Source organism: Globicephala melas, chromosome 2 (assembly GCF_963455315.2).
Source record: "Globicephala melas chromosome 2, mGloMel1.2, whole genome shotgun sequence".
NCBI lineage: Eukaryota > Metazoa > Chordata > Mammalia > Artiodactyla > Delphinidae > Globicephala > Globicephala melas.
Window position 1 is genome coordinate 143,014,856 of NC_083315.2, and position 16,990 is coordinate 143,031,845.

A 16,990-nucleotide genomic window follows, 5' to 3' on the forward strand; every position below is an offset into this window, starting at 1 on the left:
CCCAGCGACTGAGCGCGAAGAACTTCGCTTCTTCCACTTGAGGCGCACGAGTGCGTGTGCGATCCGGCCCCCGGAGCTGCGGAGCGGACCAATGAGCGGGCCCTTTCTCCGCGCCGGCTCGGGATTGGGCGAACCGCGCCAGGCTCTCTGCCTAACAGCGCCGGGAGCGCGTGCGCGGTCTCGAGGTGGAGTCGCTGGGGGCGGCGGGGGCGGCTGCGGCGACGGCGGCGACTGGCGGTGGGGCGGGGGCGGGGACTAAGGATTGTGAGGTGGGGAATCGCGAGTTTCTGGATTCTTTATCCGGTATTTTAAGTGCCGCGGGGGAACTGTCGTTTCTGCAGTGTTTGGGAGAGGCCAGGGCGGGAGAAGCGGCGGCCGCCGTGGCGCGGAGGTAAGAGGCGGACCGGCAGCGGCTCGGTGTGGAGGTCTTAATCAACAGGTCCCAGCGAGCGGCCGGGGGAGGGGCAGCCGGGCTCACCCCCTCCCCCACGCGCCGGGCCCGGGCGGGACCCCGGGCTGCTGCAGGCAGCCGGCGCCGGGTCGGCAGCGGAGGGCGTGAGCCCAACCTTTGTCCCTCGGAGGAACGCTGTCTGGCGGTGCCCGCTCCCTCTGGCTTGGTGAACGACTCACCTCGGCGGGGGCTCGAGGTGCAGGGAGGCGCCTTCTCTCTGCGCCCGCGCTCCCGAGTTCGCGACTCTCCTGACTCCCTCCAGGCAGGGTCCGGGAGATCGGCGGGGCGAAGAACACTTTTCTTTAGAAGACGGAATGTAGTTGGCGTTTCTCTGCCCGACTCAGCTGCTGGTATTCGGCTGCTCGCTGCATTCTTTAAACAAATAAACAACTTGCTTCCTCGTAACCATTTCAAGAAGAGCCTAATCTTCTTCATGGTTTCTGATAATTTACTATAAGTTTGCAAGGTGAGCTTTGAAGCCTGTAAATTGTTTTAAGCTACTTTTAATGAGAGGCTTTAAACAATCTTTGGTGCAAATTATGTAACTTCCTAATGATAATAACTCACCTCTGTTTAGTTGATTGACATACGGTAAGGTGTTCGAATTTAGGTTTCGGTCGAAAGGTTTTTCTTGGCATTTGGCGCTGAAATTAAAATCTGATAGCCAGAAGGTTTCTCGTAGTACATAGTGTGTGTTTTGTCTCCATACTCGTTTAGGATTGTGAGAATTTAGATTTGGAAAGCCTGTAGCACAAGAATTTTGAAAGTTTGATTTTAATGACAAGGTGAAAGGAGTTAATATTTCTGTTTTTTTCAGTGTATATGTTAATGATAGTATTCTAATTATGCCTTTGGATTATACCGGAAATTAATAACATAATAAATTCTGCAATAGGAACAAATGGCATGTTGGTTATTAGTGTCTTTGAAGTATTAGTACTGGGATAATGAAATTGTTAAATAAGCTTTTTGGATTATGAACTACTGATTTTTTACTAGATTCCTGTGGACTTGGCATATTACAATTTTTTTTTTTTTTTTTAATTGCTGCGTTGGGTCTTCGTTGCCGAGAGCAGGCTTTCTTTAGTTGCAGCGAGCGGGGGCTACTCTTCGTTGCGGTGTGCGGGCTTCTCATTGCGGTGGCTTCTCATGTTGAGGAGCACGGGCTCTAGGCGTGCAGGCTTCAGTGGTTGTGGCTTGCGGGCTCAGTGGTTGTGGCTTGCGGGCTCAGTAGTTGTGGCACGCGGGCTCTAGAGCGCAGGCTCAGTAGTTGTGGCGCACGGGCTTACTTAGTTTCTCTGCTCATGTGGGATCTTACCGGACCAGGGCTGGAACCCATGTCCCCTGCATTGGCAGGCGGATTCTTAACCGCTGTGCCACTAGGAAGTCCCTGTAAGTTTTAAAAGGCTGTCTATACTATTGTAGCAGGTGAAAGCTATTAAATTATAATGTAGGAACTCTGTAGGTGAAACAGGCAAAAAATACGGAAAGCAATTTGTCATTTTATCTTTGTTAAAACAAAATCAAGTAAATCTTACCATGTACTTCAATGACTTTTGGCCAGACTGATCTGAACTTGACAAGGTGGACTCATTAATATTAACTTGTTTAGAATGTTAAAATGCAAAAGGATATGAAGGTTACCCAAGTCAGTAGGGTGAGTTTAGGAGTTTGTATGGTCTTTCTAAATTATTATTATATGATTAAAAAGCTCATCACAGACATGCCAAGAAAGTTGGTCCATTTTTTTGTATCAGTGTTCTTGTTGAGTTGGAAATAATCTTAGTCTTTGTATAGTCTAACCTCTTCATTTTCCAGGAAAAGGAAGGTGAGGTTTATAGACAGACTAGTTAGTGGCAGAGTTGGAGCTAAGTGCTAATATGCTTGCCTTCAGATTCCAAGTACAGTGTTCTTTTGACTATATACTGTTGTTAAATAAACAAACCAATAAGTTACCCTTCTTTGATTTTTTTTTCCATCTTGCATTTTCTTTCCTTTTCTTTTTTAAATAACCACTAACCACAATTAATTCATTCCCTGACTGAAGGGTTGTTTTCAGTTTTTCAATATTTCAAACAATGTTTAATGAACATCCCTGTGCATATCCCCTTAAGCACATTTGTGAAGTTTTCCCTAGAATGAATTGCTGGACCATAGGTTGATGTGCATTTTCAACTTTACTAGCTGCAGCCAAATTATCCTCTAAAGTTGTAACAATTTACATACCTGCCAACAGTATATGAGTCATCCTTGTCCAAACTTGGAATTGTCAGATTGGCATTGTCAGATTTTTAAATTTGTGCCAATCTGATGGGTGACAAATGATATAATTATTTTCCTTCTTTCACAGAGGTTTTAACTTTATTTTTAATTTACGTGAAGTGAAATTAACTCTTTTTGTTGTACAGTTGTCTTGACAAATGCATAGAGCTGTGCAACTACCAAAGTCAAGATACACAACAGTTCCAGCACCTGCAATTTCCTTGAGCTGCTCTTTTGTAGTCAGCTCTTCCCCCACCCTTAACCCCTGGCATCTGATGTTGTCTTTCCCTGTAGTTTGTCTTTTCTAGAATATCAGGTAATGGAATCATACAGTGTTTATTTAGCCTTTTGAGTCTGGCTTCTTTCATTTAGCGTAATACATCTGAGTGGCCGTCCATGTTGTTGGGTGTATCAGCAGTTCCTTCTGTTGTATTGCTGAATGTAGTATTCCATTGTATGGATGTATCACAATTTATCCATCCACCAGTTGAAAGACATTTGAGTTTTTTGTTTGTTTGTTTGGACTATGAATAAAGCTGCTATAAATCTTTGCCAACAGGTTTTTACGTGAACATAAGCCTTCATTTCTCTTGGATAAGCACCTTCAAGTGAAATTTCTGGGAAGTGTATGTTTATTTAAAGAAAAAACTGTGGTGGGCTGAATAATGGCCCACAAAGATGTTCTAATCCCTAGAACCTGTGAATAAATTAGGTTACATGGCAAAGGTGAATGAAAGTTGCAGATGGAATTAATCAACTGACTTTAAAATAGGGAGTTTATCCTGGGATTATCCAGATGCTGTGCTGGTGTATCCTGACGATCCTTAAAGGGGAAAGAGAAGATAGAGTCAGAAAGATGTAGCAATGAAAGCAGGGACAGAAATGCAGAGTTCTTAGTTTTGAGGTTGGAGAATTTGGGGCACAAGCTAAGGAATGTGGTGGTCTCTAAAAGCAGGAAAAGGCCAGGAAATGGATTAACCTTTAGAACTCCCAGAAAAGACTGTAGCTCTGCCAGCAACTTGATTTTAGCCCAGAGAGCCCTGTGTCAGATATTTAACCTACAGAACCTGAGAATAATAAATTTATGTTGTTTTAAGCCACTAAATGTGTGGTAATTTGTTAAAGCAGCATAGGAAACTATACACTGTAAAACTGGTTTTCCAAAGAGGCTGAATTGTAGTCCCACTGGCAGTGTATGAGTGTTCCAGTTACTTTACATCCTCATCAACACTTGGTATGATCAACCTTTTTAATTTTAGTCACTCTAATAGGTATATAGCAGTATTTCATTGGGGTTTTTATTTGCATTTTTCTCATGAATAATGATGATGATCATCTCTTCTTTGCTTATTTGCCATCTGTATATCTTCTTTGGTGAAGTGTCCAAATTCCAAATCTTTTCCCATTTTTAAATTGAATTTTCTTCTTTTTATTTTTGGCTGCGTTGGGTCTTCGTTGTTGTGCGCAAGCTTTCCCTAGTTGTGGCGAGCAGGGGCTACTCTTGGTTGTGGTGTGTGGGCTTCTCATTGCGGTGGCTTCTCTTGTTGAGGAGCACGGGTTCTAGGCATGCGGACTCAGTATTTGTGGCTCTTGGACTCTAGAGCGTAGGCTCAGTAATTGTGGCCCACAGGCTTTGTTGCTCTGTGGCATGTGGGATCTTCCTGGACCAGGCCTCAAACCCATGTCCCCTGCATTGGCAGGCGGATTCTTAACCACTGTGCCACCAGGGAAGTTAATTTTTGTATAAAGAAAGGTTTAGGTTGAGTTTCGTTTATTCAGTTGTTCCATGACCATTTGTTGAAAAGACTATTCTTCTCCATTGAATTGCCTTTGTCTCTTGGTCAAAAACCATTTGACTACATTTGTGTGGGTCTATTTCTAGACTCCTGTGTTCCATTGATCTATTTTTTTGCCAATATCATAGTGTCTTGATTAATACAGCTTTAAAATTAAGGCTTGAAATCAGGTAATGTGAGTTCTCCAACTTGTTTTTCCTTCAAAACTGTTTTAGCTCTTTTAGTTCTTTTGCTTAAATTTTAGAATCAGCTTGTTGATATATCAAAAAAAATTCTGCTAGGATTTTGATTGAGACTGTATTAAATCTATAGATTAACTTGATAATTGACATCTTAACAAGGCAGTTTTCCAATCTATGAACATGGTATTTCTCTCCATTTGTTTAAGTCTTTGATTGCTTTCATGAATGTTTTGTAGTTTTCAACATGTAGATCCTGCAAATATTAGATGTATACCTAAGCATTTCAGTTTTTTAGTCCTATTGTAAATGATCATTTTTAAAAACTTGGGTTTCCAATTGATCATTGCTAGTATAATTGATTTTTGTATGTTGACTTTGTATCCTGCGTTTTTACTAAACTCATTTATAACTTTTAGGAGCTTTTTCCTGTATATTTCTTGGCATGGCATTTGTCTAAGGATATAGTCATGTCATCTATGAATAGAGTAATGTTTCTGGAGATAGTCATGTCATCTATGAATAGAGAAATGTTTCTTTCTAATATGTATGTCTTTTCTTTTTCTTGACTTTGCAGTCTAGGAGTTCCAGTGAGATATTGATTAGGAGTGTTGAAAGGGAACATCCTTGCCTTGTTCACAATCTTAAAGCATTCAGTCTTTCACCTTTAAAATATAATGTTAGATATAGGTCATTTTGTAGATTCTTTAAATCAGGTTAAGGGAGTTTTCTTCTGTTCTGAGGTTGCTGAGGGTTTGGGGTTTTTTTTTTTTAAATCATGAATGGATGTTGAATTTTGTCAGATGCTTTTCTGCATCTATTGAGGTGACCATTTGAATTTTTTTCTTTAATCTGTTAATATGGTGAATTACACTGATTAATTTTTAAATGTTGATGCAGCCTTTCATGTTTCTGGGAATAACTCCAGCGTTGTTACAAACTAAATCATTTTGGATTATTTTTCTTTGACATTAACATTTTTCTTAAAAATAAACAAGGAAACTGAACATAAGATTTTGTGAACCAAAGTGTTTATAAAGTCAGATAAATCAAGGTATTCATTAACAGTTGTGTAAATTTTACATGTTGGTAGGACTTAAGTTTTCTTGATCTGTCTATACTGGAGTTTATACACTGTACCACTGGAGGACGCTTCTTTAAAATTACTAAATGGAGAAAGGAAATATTATTTGTGACACTGTAATCAAGCATTCCTCATGCTGGCTTAATTTAGGCAAGTTGTTTAAATGTATTTGGATAGTAAGTATATTTTGAATGAAGATAAAATGATTTAATTAGGAGATTTTTTTTTTACTTGGAATGAAAACAACCACAGGAAGAAAACAGGCTCCTTCCTCAACACCGGAAGATCAATAATAGACCCTTGAGTGATCACATAAATGTTTGGCTTGGTCCAAGTATAATGAATTAAGTGAACGTATTAAAAAGTGTGAAGTGAAATATAAACTAAAGTACTTATAAGAAAAAGCCAGGCTCTGTTTTGCTATACTGAAGATATTCTTTCATGAAAAATGTGGGTACGTAGTAAAAAGATGCATGCTTATTAAATATTCTTTAGTATGTTGAATTGTGAAATTTTTCCTCCATCAGTTCAGACTACAGAAGACAGTTTAATTATTAAGAATAAGGTTTCATGGGGAGTTCCCTGGTGGTCCAGCGGTTAGGACTCTGTGCTTCCACTGCCGGGGGCACAGGTTCGATCCCTGATCGGGGAACTGAAATCCCGCATGCTGTGCAGCGCGGCTAAAAAAAAAAAAAAAAGAAGAAGAATAAGGTTTCAGTAACTTCATAGTCAAGCTGTTTAATTTTATCATTTTTATAAATTTGGGCTTATCATATGATTTAATCACTATAAAAATTCAAGCAATTTCTCCCACATAATTTTAAAGTTCCTTCTTAAGTTATTAGTTGTCTCAAAGACCCTAAACATCGAAGTTTTGAGGCCTCTGAGGTTCTTGGCAGTATTGATCCTTTAAGGCAAGGGTTGACAGATTTCTTTAAAGGGCAAGATAGTGAATATTTTAAGCTTTGCAGATCATATAATTTCTGTTGCAGGTCCTCAACTCTGCTGTTACAGTGCAAAGATGGCCAAACGAATGTGACTGTGTTCCAGTAGAACTTTGTTTGTTAAAATCAGGGTATGCCTTGATTTGGCCTGTGGGCTTAGTTTGCCTACTTTGGTTTTGGGCAAAAAGTTAGCAGGAGAAATGAAAATAATTATAGTAATGTAGGAGAAAGACCCTTAGGGTCAGCTGAGTTGGGAGGTTATTCCATGCTCTAATTCCCAGCCAAGCCCTTACTTTCCTTATCTTTAACATGTGGCCACCTCGGAAGATGATTTAAAAGGTTAAAAATAGGGTATGGAAGGCACTGAGCAAAATATTCTGACACATAGTAGATACTTAATAAATATTTGCTCCCACCACCCCACCATTTTATATTATTTTACAGTGTGTAGTATATCTAATTAGTTATTCCAAATATTAGAAATTATAGTTGTGTTTATAGCTAAATTGTCTTTTGAATTATGCTTTTTGGCCATGTAAGTTATAACTGTTTGGCTTCACAATAGTATCAGAAACTTCACATGAAAAAAATTGAGAATTTGTTTTGAAATATAATTTCATGTTTTGAAGATTTTACATTGTCACAAAAAGTGTTTGATAATGTCACTTAAAATGCATTACTTTGATTTGACCTAAGAAGTAGGTTTTCTGTATTCTGTGTGCTTCAGAAGTGCCTTTAAGACTGCATTCATTTAAGTTAATTGACTGCCTCCTGTGAGTGAACTGAACTAGGTGCTCTGCTAGGATTTGGTTGTACTTAAAAAGTACCCATATTTAGGTACTCATTTTTGTGTAATGTTTGGGACATAAGGGAAGCGTCAGAAAGTTGTTTTTCTTTCTTTCTGAATTACTGTCAGGATAAAGCTGGATTCGAGATTTTTAACTCCCCTCCAAAAAAAAATTTTGTGCTCCTTCACAGATCAGAGGCAGCGATGCCACATAGGTGGATGTTGAAATAATTTTGCGCCAGTAGTTGGTGGCAGGACTAGAGTTGGATCTCACATACCAGGTGCATAATCTTTCTAGTACTCTTTTCATTGCACCATTGCCTGGTTTGTTAGCTCTGTTGTCACCTGCATCTGGACTCCCAGAAATCTAGTTTTCTTGTCCCACGTTCTCCATTTTCCCCCTAAAGCTTAAACAGAAGCTGTTGCAAAGTCTTATCAAATTTTACTAAGAAAACTTTATATTATTGTTTAAATACAGTTACAGCTTAGAATATAATTGTATTATACTTAATATGAAAGAAAAGTTTTCTGTTTTTAAGCAGATTTTAAAAATTCTGCTTTACATTGGTTATATTATCTGTATGATATTTATGTATAAGGAGTTGGTTTTCCTTTGTTCTACAAGTAATCATCGTTCACTTTTGCACACTTTTGTCTGCCTCAGATTTCCTAACTAGTTTATTCAGAAAATTATAGGTAAATACTGAATACTTACAATGTGAAGACTTTGGGCAGGATATAGAGAAGTATTAGATAAAGTCACTGCCCTCAGAGGTCTGGCTTTGAAATAAGTATGGACAGTCCCTTAGAGATTAGGTTGGATTAAGAGAATTTAATAGTTGTTTGAAACGGGCAGTCAGAGAATTGCTCAAATAATATGCAAATAAATTGTAGGATTGTACTTATAATGTTACAGAATTATAAGTTTATTTAAAAAAATAATATATCACAGTTTATTTAACTGTATTACTGTTGGTGAGTTGTTTCTAGCTTTTGGTTATTATGAGTAATGTTACCATGAATGTCCTTACACATTTAGTCTATCAAGGTTAATATGTACATGTGTTTCTCTAGGGCTGTGCTCTCTAGTATGGTAGCCATTAGCCACATGACTATTTATTTATTTATCTTTGAATTTCATTTATATTTTTATACAGCAGGTTCTTATTAGTTACCTATTTTCTACATATTAGTGTATATATGTCAATCCCAATCATGACTATTTAAATTTAAATTAACTAAAATTAAAAATTCAGCTCTTCAGTTACACTAGCCACATTTCAAGTGCTTCATAACCATATATGGCCAGTGGCTATGTTATTATTGCACAATGCAGATATAGAATATTTCCATTATTGCAGAAAGTTCTATTGACAGCACTGTTCAAAGTATATAATTAGGAGTGAAATTGCTGGATGATGGCATAGGGGAATGGTCAACATACTAGATAATGCCATACTCTTTTAGCGTAAACTATTGAGTTTCTTCAAATTGCCTCACATTGAAAACTCTACTTTATAAATACTGGACATGTAAACTTAACTGTCTGTTAATCTTTTGTGAGTCTTATGGTCGTTTGGCCCTGTCCCCCAAAACACACACACTGTTGTGCATATCAGGGAATTCATGGAAATTAGATCATGAACCCCAGAGTTAAACCTCTGATCCAAGTGATTTGTCTGAGAACTATACACATAAGCTGCAGGTGTTTTTCAAAATAATGATTCACTTAAGAGTAATCAGTAGATACCTAAGAGTTTATGAAAGGAAATTTGATGGTTCTTTGTAGGCATCTAAAGGGATGGTGTTCCTTTTATGTCTTATCCTTTTATATTTTACATCTTACCCTTTTATACTTAAATTTTATAGTGAGAGTAGTAGTGCATTTGGCTAAATTACAGTACTTTTTGCTTTCCCCTAACTCCTACCCAGAACTGTATACCTTGCCCCATCTCTTAATGTGTCATGCAGTATGCTATATCCTTTGTATATAGTTGTTTTTTACATAAATTTATTTTATTTATTTATTTTTGGCTGCATTGGGTCTTCATTGCTGCACGCGGGCTTTCTCTAGTTGCGGCGAGCAGGGGCTACTCTTCGTTGAGGTGTGTGGGCTTCTTATGGCAGTGGCTTCTCTTGTTGTGGAGCAAGGGCTCTAGGCGCGTGGGCTTCAGTAGTTGTGGTGCATGGTCTTAGTTGCTCCGCGTCACGTGGGATCTTCCTGAACCAGGGCTCGAATCCGTGTCCCCTGCATTGGCAGGTGGATTCTTAACCACTGTACTACCCGGGAAGCCCTGTATATAGTTTTAAACATTAACAACTTTGTGACTGAACAGAGGCTCAGAGAGATTATTTTATCCAGAGTCCTATTGTAACTGATAGCGGGTATTTGAATTCAGTTTGACTCCAAAGCCCTTGGATTCTTCTACTTTGTATTTTAGCCTGCCTTAAGACTTACCTTGTTTAACACTGTCTTTTTGGTAAGATTAAGATCTTTTTTTGGGAAAACCATCTTGAATTTAGTGTTTAAATTGTACTTGAATTAAAGTGAAGAACTTTGAACCTGTAAATTGTAAACTCCTTAAGGGTAGGGGCTATGTCTTTTTATTTTAGTATCTCACAGCTTCATATGGCACAAGGTAGGTGCATGTTAAGTTTGCACTTTTTAATCATTTACTTGTTAAACCTTAGCCTTACTTGTGAGTTTCATCCCAGAGACTGTTCTAATCTAGTTACCTCCTGTAACCTGAGAGAATTTGAGATTCAAAACAATTCCATTTATCCTCTTTTGGCTGTAAGTGTGTTTAATTGTGGGTGGAGGGTTCTTGATTCACTTTATTTACAAAGATATAAATATGAACAGATGAATTTGCTCATGGCTTTGTCTTGCTTTTTTGTGGGCTCTTACTGATAGACATTATAGTTACAAACCTTGCGCCGATGAAGTACTCAGACTATGGAGTCAGACTTGTGCTGAAATGCCTTCTTGACCCTTCTTGACTTGTGTGTGACTCTGGGCAAGTTTACCTGTGAAAATCTGATTAGTTATCTGCAGAATAAGGAATGTTGTACTTGTGGGGGGTTGTACTTGTGCCTGATTCAGAAGGCTTTAGGGGAGGAAAAACCTTTTTCTCTTTCCTCCTAGGTTCATTGTCTGGGGCCCTGTAAATTAAACTGACAAAAGACAGATTAACAGGAGAAATGGTTTATTACTTATGCATATGGAGACCTTCAAAGAAAAGAATTGAAGACCAAAGAAGCAGAGAGACTGAATGATAAATTGTGGAATCCAGACAAGACAAAGGAAAAGAGGCTTTTAGGGGCTGTAAATTGTGGGAAGGTAATTATGTGGGGGGAACTAACGGAATATAAAGGTTATTTTAGTAAGGTTTGTTATGCAGATTTAAGTTGGTGTCATCTGATTTGATAAGAGTCAACTCCCAGGGTTGAGGTCCTCTTTTTTTTTTTTTTTTTTTGAGGTCCTCTTTATGGTACCTTTACAAATGGAAATTAATGCTAGCTTTAAAAAGGGAAATTTATGCTGTGCTTTTTAAGCCTGATAGGGGAGGACAGTTTTTTTTCCTGTGTCTGTTTCTTTATTTATTTATTTATTTATTTTTATGGTACGCAGGCCTCTCACTGTTGCGGCCTCTCCCGTTGCGGAGCACAGGCTTCGGACGCGCAGGCTCAGCAGCCACGGCTCACGGGCCCAGCTGCTCCGCGGCATGTGGGATCTTCCCAGACCGGGGCACGAACCCATGTCCCCTGCATCGGCAGGCGGATGCTCAACCACTGCACCACCAGGGAAGCTCCCTGTGTCTGTTTCTTAATTGCCTTTAGCTCACAATAATCCTTATGCCAGTGTCACATTTTGGGGTGGAATATTCTGATCCCCTTCAGAGTCTTTATTTTGAGGATTAATTGAGATGATGTATCAAGAATGATTAGCGAGAGGGCAGACAGCAGAAGCAAGAAGAGCTACAATCCTGCAGCCTGTGGAACAAAAAACACATTCACAGAAAGATAGATAAGATGAAAAGCAGAGGGCTATGTACCAGATGAAGGAACAAGATAAAACCCCAGAAAACTAAATGAAGTGGAGATAGGCAACCTTCCAGAAAAAGAATTCAGAATAATGATAGTGAAGATGATCCAGGACCTCGGAAAAAGAATGGAGGCAAAGATCAAGAAGATGCAAGAAATGTTTAGCAAAGACCTAGGATAATTAAAGAACAAACACCTAGAATAATTAAAGAACAGACAAACAGAGATGAACAATACAATAACTGAAGTGAAAGATACACTAGAAGGAATCAATAGCAGAATAAATGAGGCAGAAGAACGGATAAGTGACCTGGAAGACAGAATGGTGCAATTCACTGCTGCAGAACAGAATAAAGAAAAACGAATGAAAAGAAATGAAGACAGCCTAAGAGACCTCTGGGGCAACATTAAACGTAACAACATTCGCATTATAGAGGTCCCAGAAGGAGAAGAGAGAGAGAAAGGACCCAAGAAAATATTGGAAGAGATTATAGTCAAAAACTTCCCTAACATGGGAAAGGAAATAGCCACCCAAGTCCAGGAAGCACAGAGAGTCCAGGGAGGATGAACCCAAGGAGAAACATGCCGAGACACATAGTAATCAAATTGACAAAAATTAAAGACAAAGAAAAATTATTGACATCAACAAGGGCAAAATGAAAAATAACATACAAGGCAACTCCCATAAGGTTAACAGCTGATTTCTAACCAGAAACTACAAGCAGGAGGGAGTGGCACGATATATTTAAAGTGATGAAAGGGAAGAACCTACAACTAAGATTACTCTACCCGGCGAGGATCTCATTCAGATTCGACGGAGAAATCAAAAGTTTTACAAGCAAAAGCTAAGAGAATTCAGCACCACCATACCAGCTCTACAACAAATGCTAAAGGAATTTCTGTAAGCAGGAAACACAAGAGAAGAAAAAGACCCACAAAAACAAACCCATAACAATTAAGAAAATGGTAATAGAAACATACATATTGATAATTAGTTTAAACATGAATGGATTAAATGCTCCAACCAAAAGACAGGCTCGTTGAATGGATACAAAAATAAGACCCATCTATATGCTGTCTACAAGAGAGCCACTTCAGACCTACGGACACATACAGACTGAAAGTGAGAGGATGGAAAATGATATTCCATGCAAATGGAAATCAAAAGAAAGCTGGAGTAGCAATACTCATATCAGTTAAAACAGACTTTAAAATAAAGAATGTTACAGGAGACAAGGAAGGACACTACATAATGATCAAGGGATCAATCCAAGAAGAAGATATAACAATTATAAATATATGTGCACTCAACATAGGAGCACCTCATTACATAAGGCAACTGCTGACAGCTATAAAAGAGGAAATCGACAGTAACACAGTAATAGTGGGGGAGTTTAACACCTCACTTACACCAATGGACAGATCATTGAAACAGAAAATTAATAAGGAAACACAAGTTTTAAATGATACAATAGACCAGATAGATTTCATTGATATTTATAGGACATTCCATCCCAAAACAGCAGATTACACTTTCTTCTCAAGTGCTTATGGAACATTTTCCAGGGTAGATCATATCTTGGGTCACAAATCAAGCCTTGGTAAATTTAAGAAAATTGAAATTGTATCAAGTATCTTTTCCGACCACAACACTATGAGACTAGATATCAATTACAGGAAAAAATCTGTAAAGAAAATACAAACACATGGAGGCTAAACAATACATTACTAAATAAGAGAACACTGAAGAAATCAAAGAGGAAATAAAAAAATACTTAGAGACAAATCACAATGAAAACACAACAATCCAAAACCTATGGGATGCAGCAAAAGTAGTCCTAAGAGGGAAGTTTATAGCAATACAAGCCTACCTCAAGTTAACAAGAAAAATGTCAAATAATCTAACCTTACACCTAAAGGAACTAGGAAAAGAAGAACAAACAAAACCCAAAGTTAGTTGAAGGAAAGAAATCATAAAGATCAGAGCAGAAGTAAATGAAATAGAAACAAATAATAGCAAAGATCAGTAAAACTAAAAGCTGGTTCTTTGAGAAGATAAACAAAATTGATAAATATTTAGCCAGACTCATCAAGAAAAAGAGGGAGAGGACTCAAATCAATAAAATTAGAAATGAAGAAGAAGTTACAGCACACACCACAGTAATACAAAGCATACTAAGAAACTACTACAAGCAACTCTATGCCAATAAAATGGACAATCTGGAAAAAATGGACAAATTCTTAGAAAGGTGTAAACTTCCAAGACTGAACCAGGAAGAAATAGAAAATATGAACAGACCAATCACAAGTAATGAAATTGAAACTGTGATTAAAAACCTTCCCAACAAACAAAAGTCCAGGACCAGATGTCTTCACAGGTGAATTCTATCAAACATTTAGAGAAGAGCTAACACACATCCTTCTCAAACTGTTCCAAAAAATTGCAGAGGAAGGAACACTCCCAAACTCATTCTATGAGGCCACCATCACCCTGATACCAAAACCAGACAAAGATACTACAAAAAAAGAAAATTACAGACCAATATCACTGATGAATACAGATGCAAAAATCCTTAACGAAATACTAGCAGACAGAATCCAACAACATATTAAAAGGATCATACACCACGATCAAGTGGGATTTATCCCAGGGACACAAGGATTCTTCAGTATATGTAAATCAATCAATGATACACCATATTAACAAATTGAAGAAAAAAAACTATATGATCATCTCAATGGATGCAGAAAAAACTTTTGACAAAATTCAACACCCATTTATGATACAAACTCTCCAAAAAGTTGGCATAGAGGGATCCTACCTCAACAGAATAAAGGCCATATACAACAAACCCACAGGAAACATCTTTCTCAATGGTGAAAAACTGAAATCATTTCCTCTTAGATCAGGAACAAGACAAGGATGTCTACTCTCGCCACTATTATTCAACATAATTTTGGAAGTCCTAGCCATGGCAATCAGAGAAGAATATGAAATAAAAGGAATACAAATTGGAAAAGAAGAAGTAAAACTGTCACTGTTTGCAGATGACATGATACTATACATAGAGAATCCTAAAGATGCTTCCTAGAAAACTACTAGAGCTAATCAATGAATTTGGTAAAGTTGCAGGATACAAAATTAATGCACAGAAATCTCTTGCATTCCTATACACGAATGATGAAAAATCTGAAAGAGAAATTAAGGAAACACTCCCATTTACCACTGCAACAGAAAGAATACAATACCTAAGAATAAACCTACCTAGGAAGAGAAAAGACCTGTACTCAGAAAACTATAAGACACTGATGAAAGAAATTAAAGATGTTACAAACAGATGGAGAGAGAAACCATGTTCTTTGATTGGAAGAGTCAATTTTGTGAAAATGACTACACTACCCAGAGCAATCTACAGATTCAGTGCAATCCCTATCAAATTCCCAATGGCATGTTTTTACAGAACTAGAGCAAAAAATCTTAAAATTTGTATGGAGACACAAAAGACCCCGAATAGCCAAAGCAGTCTTGAGGGAAGAAAATGGAGCTGGAGGAATCAGGCTCCTGGACTTCAGACTATACTACAAAGCTACAGTAATCAAGACAGTATGGTACTGGCACAAAAACAGAAATATAGATCAGTGGAACAGGATAGAAAGCCCAGAGACAAACCCATGCACCTGTGGTCAACTAATCTATGACAAAGGAGGCAAGGATGTTCAGCGGAGAAAAGACAGTGTCTTCAATAAGTGGTGCTGGGAAAACTGGACAGCTATATGTAAAAGAATGAAATTAGAACACTCCCTAACACCATATACAAAAATAAACTCAAAATGGATTAGAAATGTTAATGTAAGACTGGACCCTGTAAAACTCTTAGAGGAAAACATAGGAAGAACACTGTGACATAAATCACAGCAAGATCTTTTTTGATCCACTTCCTAGAGTGATGGAAATAAAAACAAAAACAAACAAATGGGACCTAATGAAACTTAAAAGCTTTTGCACAGCAAAGGAAACCATAAACAAAACGAAAAGACAACCCTCAGAATAGGAGAAAATATTTGCAAACCAATCAACAGACAAAGGTTTAATCTCCAAACTATATAAACAGCTCATGCAGCTCAATATTAAAAAAACAACCCAATCCCAAAATGGGCAGAAGAGCTAGACGTTTCTCCAAAGAAGACATACAGATGGCCAAGAAGCACATGAAAAGCTGCTCAACATCACTAATTATTAGAGAAATGCAAATCAAAACTACAATGAGGTATCAGCTCACACCGGTTAGAATGGGCATCATCAGAAAATCTACAAACAACAAATGTTGGAGAGGGTGTGGAGAAAAGGGAACCCTCTTGCACTGTTGGTGGGAATGTAAATTGATACAGCCACTATGGAGAACAGTATGGAGGTTTCTTAAAAACCTAAAAATAGAACTACCATATGACCCAGCAATCCCACTACTGGACATATACCCTGAGAAAACCATAATTCAAAAAGACACATGCACCCCAATGTTCATTGCAGCAGTATTTACAATAGCCAGGTCATGGAAGCAACCTAAATGCCCATCAACAGATGAATGGATAAAGAAGATGTGGTACATATATACAATGGAATATTACTCAGCCATAAAATTGAACAGAATTGGGTCGTTTGTAGAGACGTGGATGGATCTAGAGACTGTCATATGGAGTGAAGTAAGTCAGAAAGAGAAAAATATCGTATATTAACACATATATAAGGAACCTAGAAAAATGGTACAGATGAAGTGTTTTGCAGGGCAGAAATAGAGACAGAGATGTAGAGAACAAACATATGGACACCAAGGGGGGAAAGTGGTGGTGGGATGTGTGTGTGATGAATTGGGAGATTGGGATTGACATATATACACTAATATGTATAAGATGGGTAACTAATAAGAACCTGCTGTATAAAAAAATAAATAAAATAAAAATTAAGAAAAAAAAGAATGATTAGCATACTACTTGGTGTATGTTAAGCACTTCATAAATGCTTATCCGTAGATAAGAGATAGGAAGAATACAAAACTGGTTTATGATGTTTACATGGAATAGCAATGAGCTGCATTATGTTTTAATAAATATATTTTGAATAGATTGTATGATTATCAATAATTTGATTAAGCAGTTTTATAGGAATTGTGTGAATTGGTTGTCATAGACTGAGTCAGTGATGAATAATTATAATTGTGTGTTGAGGTGGAGCTTTTTTCATCTCTGAAATAATAGTGAAAGTGAATGGGGGAAAACAATTTGTTGCTTTATTTATAAACAGCTTATGTATGTAGTGAGATCAAGTTCTACTCAGCTTTATCAGTTTCTCTTATTGACTCTCAAGCATTATTCTAGGGTAATTTTTACTAGGTCATTTTTACTACACATGTTTAAAATAGGCTTAAAAAGTAACAGTTTGTAGAGT

At 37.7% G+C, this 16,990-nt stretch overlaps 1 protein-coding gene across 4 annotated transcripts in view; it reads left to right on the top strand.

Annotated features, from left to right (window-relative positions):
• The first annotated feature begins 248 nt into the window (after window positions 1–248).
• Window positions 249–16,990, top strand: part of PALS1 (protein associated with LIN7 1, MAGUK p55 family member) — a 103,384-nt gene continuing 86,642 nt past the window's right edge. For 3 of the 4 annotated variants that reach the window (XM_030855283.2, XM_030855285.2, XM_030855286.2), the window contains exon 1: window positions 249–391. The gene's annotated coding sequence lies outside the window, so the exon portion shown is untranslated. The remainder of the gene's footprint in view (window positions 392–16,990) is intronic. The other variant, XM_030855284.2, reaches the window with a different exon arrangement.